The sequence below is a fragment of the Schistocerca gregaria genome, chromosome 4, assembly GCF_023897955.1.
Source record: "Schistocerca gregaria isolate iqSchGreg1 chromosome 4, iqSchGreg1.2, whole genome shotgun sequence".
Classification (NCBI taxonomy): domain Eukaryota; kingdom Metazoa; phylum Arthropoda; class Insecta; order Orthoptera; family Acrididae; genus Schistocerca; species Schistocerca gregaria.
In genome coordinates, this window is record NC_064923.1 from 222,108,491 (window position 1) to 222,121,817 (window position 13,327).

Here is a 13,327-nt window from a genome sequence, read left to right on the forward strand (position 1 = left end):
TTTGGAAGATCAAGCATTTCCGAATCTGCTAAGACTGCTCTACTATCTGCAAATCAAATACAATTCATTGTGACATTACTGTCGCATGCCATATTCTTTCGTTTTCTGCTGTTATTTCGTGGTTATTTTATTGAGAGTACTGGACATATGATCTTGGAAGGAAGACTTTGTGTTTTTCACTTGCATTCCTGGTACCTTTTCAGGGTCCTTTCATTGGCAGAAAGCAGCCAGCAAATACCATGGAGAGAGGTGAGCCTCTTCCGGCAGGTGGGTAGTTTTCTCAGAAGTCAGGCTGCGGAATGCTTCGTGCTTTTGTGGGCAGAGCGAGCGCCTGGCTAGAGGCACAGAGAATAATTGAGTTTGACATTTTTGCCTTTTCTGCATGAGCATCAAGCGTCGGCATGCCATGATGTTGCCCATCAGAATGAGAAAGGCAGTTGTTTTACTCCAGGATTTTGGGTATCCAAACGAACCGGGTCATCCCACCGCATTGCTTCTTGCGAAGTTCCGTGTTTTTTTATTTAGTTCTTAATATTCTCGTCTATCACAGAGGAGATAACAATAAGACGTAGTATCCAATGTTGTTTTGGAAAGTTTCGGCAGTCGAAGGCAGTGAACTACTATTTTGGGCCATTCTGCTCCGGAATGCTGTGCTGTGGAACGCCATCTAGTGTTGATTTGCGTACACTAGCTGTTGTTGGGCAAATGTGTCATTATTATGTTAGCGTGGTCAATATTCTGAGCAGCTCGGTTTTGCTTACTTTGTCACACAACCTGTGTTGCTTAATGTGGTTATAGTTTGAGGCTTCCTGTTGTACCGTTTACTTCGGCTATGCGAGCGTCCAAAATGAGAAGATCTTGTTGAGCCTTCTCCTTACAGTGTTCCACGCTTTTTGGTACCTCCCCACTGCTTTAGTCATTTGATAAGTTTAAGAATACATTGTTCTCTTTTAAATATCTTGTGATTTAAGTCGGTCATTAGAGCAAATGAATGTGTGTTAGTACCAGAATTGACTTACAATTCAAGATCTTTTTCCATGGTTAAATGACCGTAACAACAAATGAAACCTGTTGTCCGTACAAGTTTATTGTTCTCACTGGGGCTGTATTATGTTGGGCACAGAGGTCAAATCTCGACGATAAATTATGGTAAATTAAAACTGGTGGGCGGGCTTTGCACATACTCATCGCTCGTTACTTACCAATTTTAGTCTCACTAATATTGTCTTAGGTTTACGTAGCACAATTGTTTATGCAGAATCGAGCAAGTGATTTTTTGGCACAAACACTCCTTACGGGTGTGAGAGACAGATTATCTCGGACTCATGATAGAAAAACACTGTTGACATAACGTGGAACATTACGTTTACAATGATTGAGAATTGCGGAGAGTAGGTTCGCAGTGAAATTGTAATTAGCATCATTATTGTAAGCTGTCATCTTGAAATGGAATACAATTCCATTAATTGTGATAACATTTCTTCTCATACAAGATGATGATGTGTACTGGAATGTAGCTAGGTTCAAAAAATGGTTCAAATGGTCCTGAGCACTATCGGACTTAACAGCTGTGGCCATCAGTCCCCTAGAACTTAGAACTACTTAAACCTAACTAACCTAAGGACATCACACACATCCATGCCCGAGGCAGGATGCGAACCTGCGACCGTAGCACTCACGCGGTTCCGGACTGCGCGCCTAGAACCGCGAGACCACCGCGGCCGGCGAATGTAGATAGGAAAATCGTTTATGGAAAAATATAATTTCATGAACGGGAAATTATTCAATTCTCTGTTTATTTTAACTTCTCCCTTGTCGTATCTCTGAAAATTATTTTGTGTGTCCTAACTCGTAGGAAACTTTGTGTTCTGAGAAATTAGTAGAGCCTGCGTGACGATCTTTCATGCTCTATCTTAAGAGATTGAGTTCTGGACGCTATCGAAATTTATGCACACCTTGGACATTGATTATCATGTTGTCTCTGATTATTTTAAGAATTTTCAGAGTCGACGATCACCGGAATTCTGCAGAGCCACAGAGATTTTGTTCCAGGTACTAACTTCGACGACGTGCGTCAGACAGAGTATGATTATGTACCGTAACTTCTATTCATTTTGTTTTATGCGTTTGAGAAGTCAACGAATAATTAATTTTATACCTGGAAGTGTGGAAGGTAACTGCGTAAGAATATTGGGGAAGCGGCTTCTCTCGTCCCAAAGCTTCCATTAAGGTAAATACATGTTATTCAGTCATAATTATTTAACTTCAATTTCAGAGGGGGAGGGAAATTAAATTGGCGTTCGCTTAGGCCAGGACTCTATGCATAATATTTGTGTGTATCTGTTTCATGCCACAATGGAACGAGTACTGCTGCTACGTCATTTGGTGTAGACTACGAAGGTCCGTCACATGCGAATTTCAGACCAGAAACTTGAAGGAAGACGAAATATAAAGGCAGGACCTCTAAACAATTGTCTTTCTTGCCACTTCTTCTAGAAGTGACAAGGACTCTGTTGCTGTTCTCTGTAAAGGATACTTTTCTATTTTCGCTATCATTATGTAGACAAACTTCTGTAGCGTTAGTTTGTGAAGTACATCGAGATTTTAATTGCATTTGAAAAAAATGGCTCTGAGACATATGAGATTTAACATCTGAGGTCATCAGTCCCCTAGAACTTAGAACTACTTAAACCTAACCAACCTAAGGACATCACACACATCCATGCCCGAGGCAGGATTCGAACCTGCGACCGTAGTGGTCGCTCGGTTCCAGAACCGCTCGACCACAGCGGCCGGCAATTGCATGTGAAATAGTGACTGAAATTATTGTGTGTGGTAACTGATAAAGTAGAATTTTCGATTTGTTGATTTCATGGTTTTAACTCGCGCAGAGTTTAAAATACAAGCGGAAAACAAAAGTGAAATGCAATCAGCCGATGAAACGAGCGCTATAGACGATCCCACAGCTGCGGCACTGGATCTAGCTAGATCGTCAGCATCCGTGGTTGATCCCCTCACCGTAATTATGCAGTAGCTTAGTTTGTTGTCAATAAGTTGCAAGTAGGCTGTTTAGGTTTTTTTATTGGTAACGCCACATAGCGCTCTGTATGAAAAATCACTGGCTGTGCTGTGTGCAGTCAGTGGCTGGTTGGCATTGTTGTAATACTCGCCATTGTAGTGTTGGGCGGCTGGATGTTAATAGCGCGTAGCGTTGCGCAGTTGGAGGTGAGCCGCCAGCAGTGGTGGATGTGAGGAGAGAAATGGCGGAGTTTTGAAATTTGTAAGACTGGATGTCATGAACTGCTATATATATTATCACTTTTGAACACTACTGAGGTAAATACATTGTTTGTTCTCTATCAAAATCTTTCATTTGCTAACTATGCGTATCAGTAGTTAGTGCATTCAGTAGTTTGAATCTTTTATTTAGCTGGCAGTAGTGGCAGTCGCTGTATTGCAGTAGCTTGAGTAACGAAGATTTTTGTGAGGTAAATGACTTGTGGAAGGTATAGATTAATGTTAGTCAGGGCCATTCTCTTGTAGGGATTACTGAAAGTCAGATTGCGTTGCGCTGAACAAAATATTGTGTGTCAGTTTAAGCACAGTCTTGTATAATTTTTCTAAGGGGACGTTTCAAAGTCTCGTATAGTGCGAGCGCAGTCAATCATGACACAAGAGCAGTCAATCTTGGCACAAGAGCAGAAAGATATGAAAATTCAAGTCGATCACATAACACAAGCGCAGTCTGAAATGCAAAGACCGGTTGACGTAATTCCACTGAACGTTCAAAATCAAAACGAAATGCAAGAGACGATAATTGATCTTATCAGGAAGCAAGAGGCCTTGTCGAATGAGTTACAAGAGTTGCGACAGGCACAGGACAAATTTCCAATAGAGATCAAAAAGATAGGTGCTACTGTCAATGAAATTATGAATCGACAGAATCAGGTAGAAGGAACGGTTGCTAGCCTCAGCAAAAAACTGCAAGATATTTCCTCAGGACAGGAAAATAAAATCAATGAAAATCGTGAGGTACATAAGAGTTACTTTTCGGAGGAGATCGATAACTGGGCAAAGGCGAAGGAACAGCAGCTGAATCAGGCGATACCATATTGTGTAAAATCTGCTATTTCATCCTTATCCATGGATGAACTGCCAGAAGGGAATTTCTTTAAGAAAGGATTAGAAGAGGTTAAGACTCCGCTAGGTTCTGATTTTGTGAAGTGGAAGGAGCAAGTCGAGGAATCTATTAACATAACCAAAGGAAACCTAGAAGAGTTTCGAGTGGTAGCGAGGTATATCAAGCTCCACGACCAGAAACTTTGGGCGACGCAACTAGTTACGGAAATCCAAACGTATATTCGCCATATTGTAATCCCCTATATAGCCCACAAGAAGCCGCTACGGGTAAGTACATGTTTTCTACACCTAATATCGAAGAGAAAATGCTAAAGTATCGTCAGTTTCAGACATATAATCCCGATAAGAGAACGGTAAATCCGGTAGTTTTCGTGCGAAGCTTCAGGAGAACTTTGCCATGGAACTGGACTGATGCATATAAGATAAGCTTTGTGAGTCAGGTTATATTCAAGGAGAAGGTTCACTAAGGGCAACCGACGAATGCGAATCTTTGCCGGGCTTACGATAAATTTTAAAAGGCGTTCTTAGCAACATACTGGTAGCGTCGAATTCAACAAAGAATTATTTTACACTGAGCAGTTCTCATTCAAGCAAGGGACGTTAAGAAAGTAATTAGAAAAAATCTTAATAAATATCGTTAGTGGTGGTGGTGGTTAGTGTTTAACGTCCCGTCGACAACGAGGTCATTAGAGACGGAGCGCAAGCTCGGGTTAGGGAAGGATTGGGAAGGAAATCGGCCGTGCCCTTTCAAAGGAACCATCCCGGTATTTGCCTGAAACAATTTATGGAAACCACGGAAAACCTTAAGCAGGATGGCTGGAGAAGGGATTGAACCGTTGTCCTCCCCAATCCGAGTCCAGTGTGCTAACCACTGCGTCGCTCGGCATCGTTAGTGGGATGATCCTTCACGACCACAGGAATATTGTGAATATTAAAAGATAGATTATCGGCTAGCGTGAGAAATCAGCTAGTTAATGTGTCAGACGAAAATTAGTAGGATTTTTTGTTTGTGTTAGATTCGATCGACCTGATCCACGAAGACCAGAAGTCTGGGAAACGGTAGTAATGAACAGAGAACCAACCGAATGGGTAAAGCAAATCCAAGCAATGTTGTTGTTGCTGTTGTTGTTGTTGTTGTTATTGTCTTCAGTTCTGAGACTGGTTTGATGCAGATCTCCATGATACTCTGTCCTGTGCAAGCTTCTTCATCTCCCAGTACCTACTGCAACCTACATCCTTCTGAATCTGCTTAGTGTATTCATATCTTGGTCTCCCTCTACGATTTTTACCCTCCACGCTGCCCTCCAATGCTAAATTGGTGATCCCTTGATGCCTCAGAACATGTCCTACCAATCGGTCCCTTCTTCTTGTCAAGTTGTGCCACAATCTCCTCTTCTCCCCACTTCTATTCAATACTTCCTCATTAGATATATGATCTACCCATTTAAACTTCAGCATTCTTCTGTAGCACCACATTTCGAAAGCTTCTATTCTCTTCTTGTCCAAACAATTTATTGACCATGTTTCACTTCCATAAATGGCTACACTCCATACAAATACTTTCAGAAACGACTTCCTGACACTTAAATCTGTACTCGATATTAACAAATTTCTCTTCTTCAGAAACGCTTTCCTTGCCATTGCCAGTCTTCATTTTATATCCTCTATACTTCGACCATCATGGGTTATTTTGCTCTCCAAATAGTAAAACTCCTTTACTACTTTAAGTGTCACATTTCCTAATGTAATTCCGTCAGCATCACCCGACTTAATTCGACTACGTTCCATTATCCTCGTTTTGCTTTTGTAGGTGTTCATCTTATATCCTCCTTTCAAGACACTGTACATTCCGTTCGACTGCTCTTCCAAGTCCTTTGCTGTCTCTGGCAGAATTACAAGGAGGTATTCAGATTTATAATGATGGTGACATTTTAGGGGCTTGCAGAATCATCGATAATGAAAAGTTAAATTTTGCTACGTTCTTGCCACTTACTGTAGTAGCAATTTGGTTCTTAGATAAGGTGTAGATTGGAATTGGTTTGATGGTTCCTGACCAAGAAAGTAAAATACTTTATATACGTTGGTGTGATTTATTTGATTTCAAATGATCATGAATGTAAGAGGTATTAATTTATCTACCTACTCTAAAGTGAATTCAGATTCGGACGTGGTCTAAAAGAATCTGAGAAGCCATAGGGGATTAATAGAGAAATGTATGATGAAAGCATTGAAGTGGTGCGAAGGCAAGGTTATTTATAGTCTTCGTCGGGAGCATTTTCCTCATGGAATATTCATTTTCGATGTACAAAAAAAATATCTTGTCTTACGACGAAGGATGATAATATGATATCGAAGCACAGAGAAAAGGACTCCTAAAATGAAGGATGGTCTTTCTTGAATATCGGTTGATACGAACAATTCGTATATGTAGATTGATATGGTATAAGTTACAAAAAATAATGGATGATCTACTGACTTCATATAATCCAAAAACCTGAACGTAATGAACTGTTCATTAGCAGTAATTTACTTTGTAAAGACTTGTTTGGTTCAAATGGCTCTGACCACTATGGAACTTAACACTGAGGTCATCAGTCCCATGTAACTTTGAGCTGCTTAAACCTAACTAACCTAAGGACATCACATACATCCATGCCCGAGGCAGGATTCGAACCTGCGACCGTAGCGCTCGAGCGTCTCCAGACTGAAGCGCCTAGAACCGCTCGGCCACACAGACTGGAAAGATTTATTTAAAATAGATAAAATCGACTACTATGACAGTGGACACTGCAGTGGTTCATACCTCTTCCGAATCTACTGAATTCATGAAAGATCCGATGGGGGAGTGTGCTACTAACCCATTCTTATGCAATGTGTAAAATAACGATTTCTGACTAAACCAGTGTTTGAAATTGTTTCATGTCCTATTAGTCCGATGTGGTGCCTTGAGGTTCGAGATAATCCCACTTTTCTACAACCTGATTCCAGATTCCCGCAAGATTCGTCCTACATCAACCTCCAACAGTTCCAGTCAGCCTCCATCTGCCGACAAATTCAATCAGCCTCATCAACCTCCGTTGAATCCGTTTATTCAAGTCAAGTGATTGTTGCTGTTGTTCACTGAACGGTTTTAAATGCGCACGTTGTAGTTTACTCCCTGTTAGTAATCTCAACATGCAACCAGTATACGAACGATACATTCAAGGCGATTTGTACATGCTATTTAGCTTTCTATTTTCTGTGTGTAATTTTCAAAATTTTAATATCCAATTTATGTGCACTACTGGCCATTAAAATTGCTGCACCACGAATATGACGTTCTACAGACGCGAAATTTAACCGATAGCAAGAAGATGCTGTGATATGCAAAAGATTAGCTTTTCAGAGCATTCACACAAGGCTGGCGCCGGTGGCAACACTTACAACGTGCTGACATGAGGAAAGGTTCCAGCCGATTTCTCATACACAAACAGCAGTTGACCGGCGTTGCCTGGTGAAACGCTGTTGTGATGCCTCGTGTAACGTGATAAAGGTCGGATTTTAGCCTATCGCGATTGCGGTTTATCGTATCGCGACGTTACTGCTCGCGTTGGTCGAGATCCAAAGACTGTTAGCAGAATATGGAATCGGTGGGTTCAGGAGGGTAATACGGAAAGCTGTGCTGGATCCCAACGGCCTCATATCACTAGCAGTCGAGATGACAGGCATCTTATCCGCATGGCTGTAACAGATCGTGCAGCCACAGCTCGATCCCTGCGTCGGCAGATGGGGACGTTCGCAAGACAACAATCGTATGCACGAACAGTTTGACGACGTTTGCAGCAGCATGGACTATCAGCTCCGAGACCATGGCTGCGGTTACCCTTGACGCTGCATCACAGGAGTGCCTGCGATGGTGTACTCAACGACGAACCTGAGTGCACGAATGACAAAACGTCATTTTATCGGATGAATCCAGGTGATGTTTACAACATCATAATGTTCGCAGCCGTGTTTGGCGACAACGCGGTGAACGCACATTGGAAGTGTGTATTCGTCATCGCCATACTGGCGTATCATCCGGCGTGATGGTATGGGGTGCCATTGGTTACACATGTCGGTCAGCTCTTGTTCGCATTGACGGCACTTTGAACAGTGGACGTTACATTTCAGATGTGTTACGACCCGTGGCTCTACCCATCACTCGATCCCTGCGAAACCCTACATTTCAGCAGGACAATGCGCGACCGCATGTTGAAGGTCTTGTACGGGCCTTTCTGGATACAGGAAGTGTTCGACTGCTGCCCTGGCCGGCACATTCTCCAGGTCTCTCACCAATTGAAAACGTCTGGTTAATGGTGGCCGAGCAACTGGCTCGTCACAATGCGCCAGCCACTACTCTTGATGAACTGTGGTATCGTGATGAAGCTGAATGGGCAGCTGTACCTGTACACGCCATCCAAGCTCTGTTTGACTCAATGCCCAGGCGTATCAAGGCCGCTATTACGGCTAGAGGTGGTTGTTCTGGGAGCTGACTTCTCAGTATCTATGCACCTAAATTACGTGAAAATGTAATCACATATCATTTCTAGTAGAAATATTTGTCCAATGAATACCCGTTTATCATCTGCATTTCTTCTTGGTGTAGCAATTTTGATGGCCTTTAGTGTACATAACCAACAGGTCAAGGTTGCGGGTCTACATTCCTTCGCTTTCCATGGTTTCTCTCTGCGAATTTTTGTGCAAAATTGGTTAAGTTACTAAATTTTATCTGCATAACGCAAACAGGTCAACGTGGCGGGTCTATATTCCTTAGTTTTCCATGGTTGTCTTCCGAGACATTTTGTATAAATTTGGTGAAGTTACTAAATTTGGGTCATTTGCAGATGAATACGTTAGTGAATAACCGACCAAGAGAGTTTTATGGGTCGTGAACTCTTCAGGACAGCGAGAGATTATCTCTGACTCGTGATACAAAAACTCTATGGACATAAAAATGGTTCAAATGGCTCTGAGCACTATGGGACTCAACTGCTGTGGTCATCAGTCCCCTAGAACTTAGAACTACACACATCCGTGCCCGAGGCAGGATTCGAACGTGCGACCGTAGCAGTCGCACGGTTCCGTACTGTGCGCCTAGGACCGCGAGACCACCGCGGCCGGCTATGGACATAAAGCGGAACATACATGTACAGTGGACGGACTACTTATGATTGAGAATTGCGTAGTATCACAGTGAAATTGTAATTAGCGGCACTGTTGTTAGCTGCTACCTTGAATACGGAATGCAGTTTGATTAATTGTGATAACATTTCATCTCATACAAGAGGATGATGACGTTAAACCCTCTCTTTCCTTCCTCCCTCCTCATGTTGGCGCGTGGTCTCGATTAGAATTCCGGAATATTTAATTCTTCTTCTTCTTCGATGATTTCGAAAATCGGTGTTTAGCAACTCCGCTTTAATGGCTCTGTCATCGGTAACATCACCTTTGCTATAGCACAGTGAAAGGTTTCTTGCCACTGGTGTACTTTACATATGACCAGAATCTCTGTGGATTTGCCGCCGGATTTCGAGACAGTTCCATGGTGGAAAGTACTATAAGCATCTCGCATAAAGTATGCACCAAGTTTCGAACTTGAGTAAAACATCGCTAGTCTTGGCGATTTTGGGTACTTTTAAACCTGGCATGGCTTTTTCGTTGCTTCTGCAAGAGAGTCCTGGCAAGTTTTATGTAACATGGTCGGCGAGAGGGCGGGGGGGGGGGGGGGGGGGGGGCAGAGTGGAGACTATGTCATAGAGGGCGTAAAGTGAACTTTTATCTTCTTTTTAAATTTTTTTGCATTTATTTTCGTTAGGTGTTACGGTATTTAGTCGAGATACAACGACCTTTTGGTCAATAATTCCTATATATATCATATTGCTCCCTAATTCCTCAGGATTATTTGTTGCTAAGAGCTCAGATACGTTTTCGAGACCATTTACACTTCTGGTGTTCTCCTGAACTGTTCAACATTATTTTCAGTGCAAGCATTTAGTACGATTTTGGATAATATTTTATACTTACCACCGACTTTAAATATATTTTTTCACCAACATTGTGTTTGGGTCTTGTGCTTTCCTTCGTTCCCACATTTGCACTGTAGAGATTCTGCATTGGTAACTATTGTGGTTGTCTAGATACATGTGTATGAAATGGCCGCACTCGCGTAATGGGGTCACCAGGACATCAGTTGTCTCTTTCAAATCAATGTGTGTTACTGGGAAAAAATTGGAGATTGTTTTACATTGTGCACTTGTTCTACCCTCGAATTCCTGTCCGCCAAGCAGTTTGCTCCATCACTGCTCATGCCATCCGACATGCCAGAGCTCAACGCCACGGCGAGGAGAGTAGCGGCGTCTTTGTTATCGGCTTTGCCGGACGAAGTGGCGGCTACTGTCGTCAGCGGAGGCTTTGAATTGGTTGAGGGTCTCCATGGAAACCAGACCCCGAATGCCGTGGTCTCGAGAGCAGCATGGAAGCAGGTGGCAGTGGACCTTCGAAGTGACGTATTTTGTTTCGCTTTTCTTTTTCCTTCTAAATCGATATTTCCTCATGCCAATTAACTGGCATAAATTTTTTTATTATGTTAGTAATAGATGCAATGTCTGTTAAGAAAAGGTATAACAGGTCAATTATAAACCAGCGATCTTTTTCTCGCAATGAAACCCAATGGGCTATCGCTTAGCTCTTGATGCGCGAGTGAGCGGAGAATTATGCTTTACATGTAACTCTAAGTATCTTGTGCAGGATATCTCTGACAGAGCCCCCGGTGTGGAGCAGGTAAAAATATGACGTATCCTTAAGATTTCGTTAGCAAAATATGTTCACCTAAATTCAATAAGAAAAAGGTTTCCCACATGTGGGAAATTTGGAAAGTCAACAAGAAGCGCATTATCGTAAACGTCTCGTATATCGTCTTATAAATTTGTTGCCGTGTATAAATCTAATATTAAAATATAGTTTAGCTCTTCTAGAATACAGGGACACCTGTTCCGTCGTTGTACACAAAGCAGCTTGCGAGTCTGAGCGAAATCTGCTGTTGTCCTGGTCGAAGGTCATTAACAGTGACTGGTGACCGCTTTTTAATTGGAAATACAATTTATAAAATCGTGTTCGACCTAGAAAATCATCACTCTAAAGCTGCTTTAAAAGCTCAAACTTTTCCAACAATATCTTCTCAATTTTCAATTACAATTTTCACATATCGCTGCTCCAGAAAATCAGACTTTGTATAAATGACGACGATCACTGTACCATCTTTTAGCCACAACTCAGAAGCTTGCTACGAGAGAAAATAACGGCGGTCCAAATATTAACCAACAACGTCACACACGTAAAATGCCCGCATCAGGAAACGGTAGTTTAACAGCGCTGTGTGGATCTGCTGAATAGCAGACATACCTTTTTGGTTCTAAGTCTTCAAAGTCCAATTGCACATTCTCCACCTGTCAAACTTACCCATATCCCATCTGCAGGACAGCCATTAGCACGGTACACACTAGCATATAAACTCTGAGAACGAGTATGTTACGAAAATAATACACTTGGGATGTTGATACGCCCATAAACAGAGCACAGTCAATTCTGGCAGAAACTTAATGTATTGTAGAGACCCAGTGTCCTCAAGCTTCGTAGATGTACATTCGTTACAACAGTTGCACAACGAAACAAATGCTACGATCAGAATTGACAGTGCTGTGGCGAACGTAACTTTTTACTTTCGTTCTGACACTACGTATGCGCAAGAGAAAATTACTTGCAATAGGATGCACAAAACCAGTCTGTCGCAATTCTGTTATGCTTTGTGAGCTGTACCTGCCAAATAGATCTTGCTACCATACCGCCATATAGTTTCTCAACAAACACAAAATGACAGAATCCTCTCCCTCCCGCGAACAAATGGTCATCAGTGACGGTGAACTCACAAATCTGAGGCAGTAAATATTAGAATGGTAAAAACAACTAAATTACCTACATGAACTGTAAATAGTAACGCCGTCACGACTGACATAAGATTTGCGCATTACCTGACATCTTACAAGTCTGTGAACTTGTCATAAATAAAAAAATTACTTACAATAACCAAACAAATTCACTTCCTACTTGACTTGACTTGAAATACATTATTTATCAAATATGCACAAAGGCAGTGCTATTTTTCCATACGTCTGGAACGGAGTCGTATAGCACACCTATAAAACATGTAAATTTTTTGAACTATTTTCACATTAAGTAATTGTTATCGATGTCAAACAATTGTTGTAGCCACTTGTACTATATTTTCTTTGAATAGCTCTGTATAATAGGTTAATTTTCCGGAAGGGATACTGTCCTGTACGAATTCACTCACGTGAGAATATTGTGCTCTTTCCCACATAGCCTCCGGGGTGGCCGAGCGGTTCTAGGCGCTACAGTCTGGAACCGCGTGACCGCTACGGTCGCAGGTTCGAATCCTGCTTCGGGAATGGATGTGTGTGATGTCCTTAGGTTAGTTAGCTTTAAGTAGTACTAAGTTTTAGGGGACTGATGACGTCAGATGTTAAGTTCCATAGTGCTCGGGGAGCCTCTTTCCGACATAACTGAGGCAAAATCGGTTTATTTCTACGTTTACACTTCGTTCGAGATCTGTTCACTGGCCGAGCTCGGCATAAGACTGACTTTCTCGTCCATACGAGAGAGGACGTTGTTAGGCCAACGTGTACATCATTCCTCTGCCATCTTAATAACTTATTGGTGGTATAATTTTTTATAGATCCTCCTCATTTGTATTGATTTGAGCCATTGTTTCCAGGCGTTGCAATATTCACATATGTTAGTGCAAAAGTAGTTAATGTCACACTTTTCACCTATGTAGGTGAAAGACGTGTAAGTAGGCTGTTTAGGTTTTTATTTTGGTAACGTCACCTAGCGCTCTGTATGAAAATCACTGACTGTGCTGTGTGCAGTCTGTGGCTGGTTGGCATTGTTGAAATATTCTCTATTGTAGTGTTGGGCAGTTGGCTGTTAACAGTGCGTAGCGTTGCGCAGTTCGAAGTGAGCCGCCAGCAGTGGTGGATGTGGGGAGAGAGATGGCGGAGTTTTGAGAGCGGATGGTCTGGACGTGTGTCCATCAGAGACAGTAAATTTGTAAGACTGGATGTCATGAACTAATATATTATATATTATG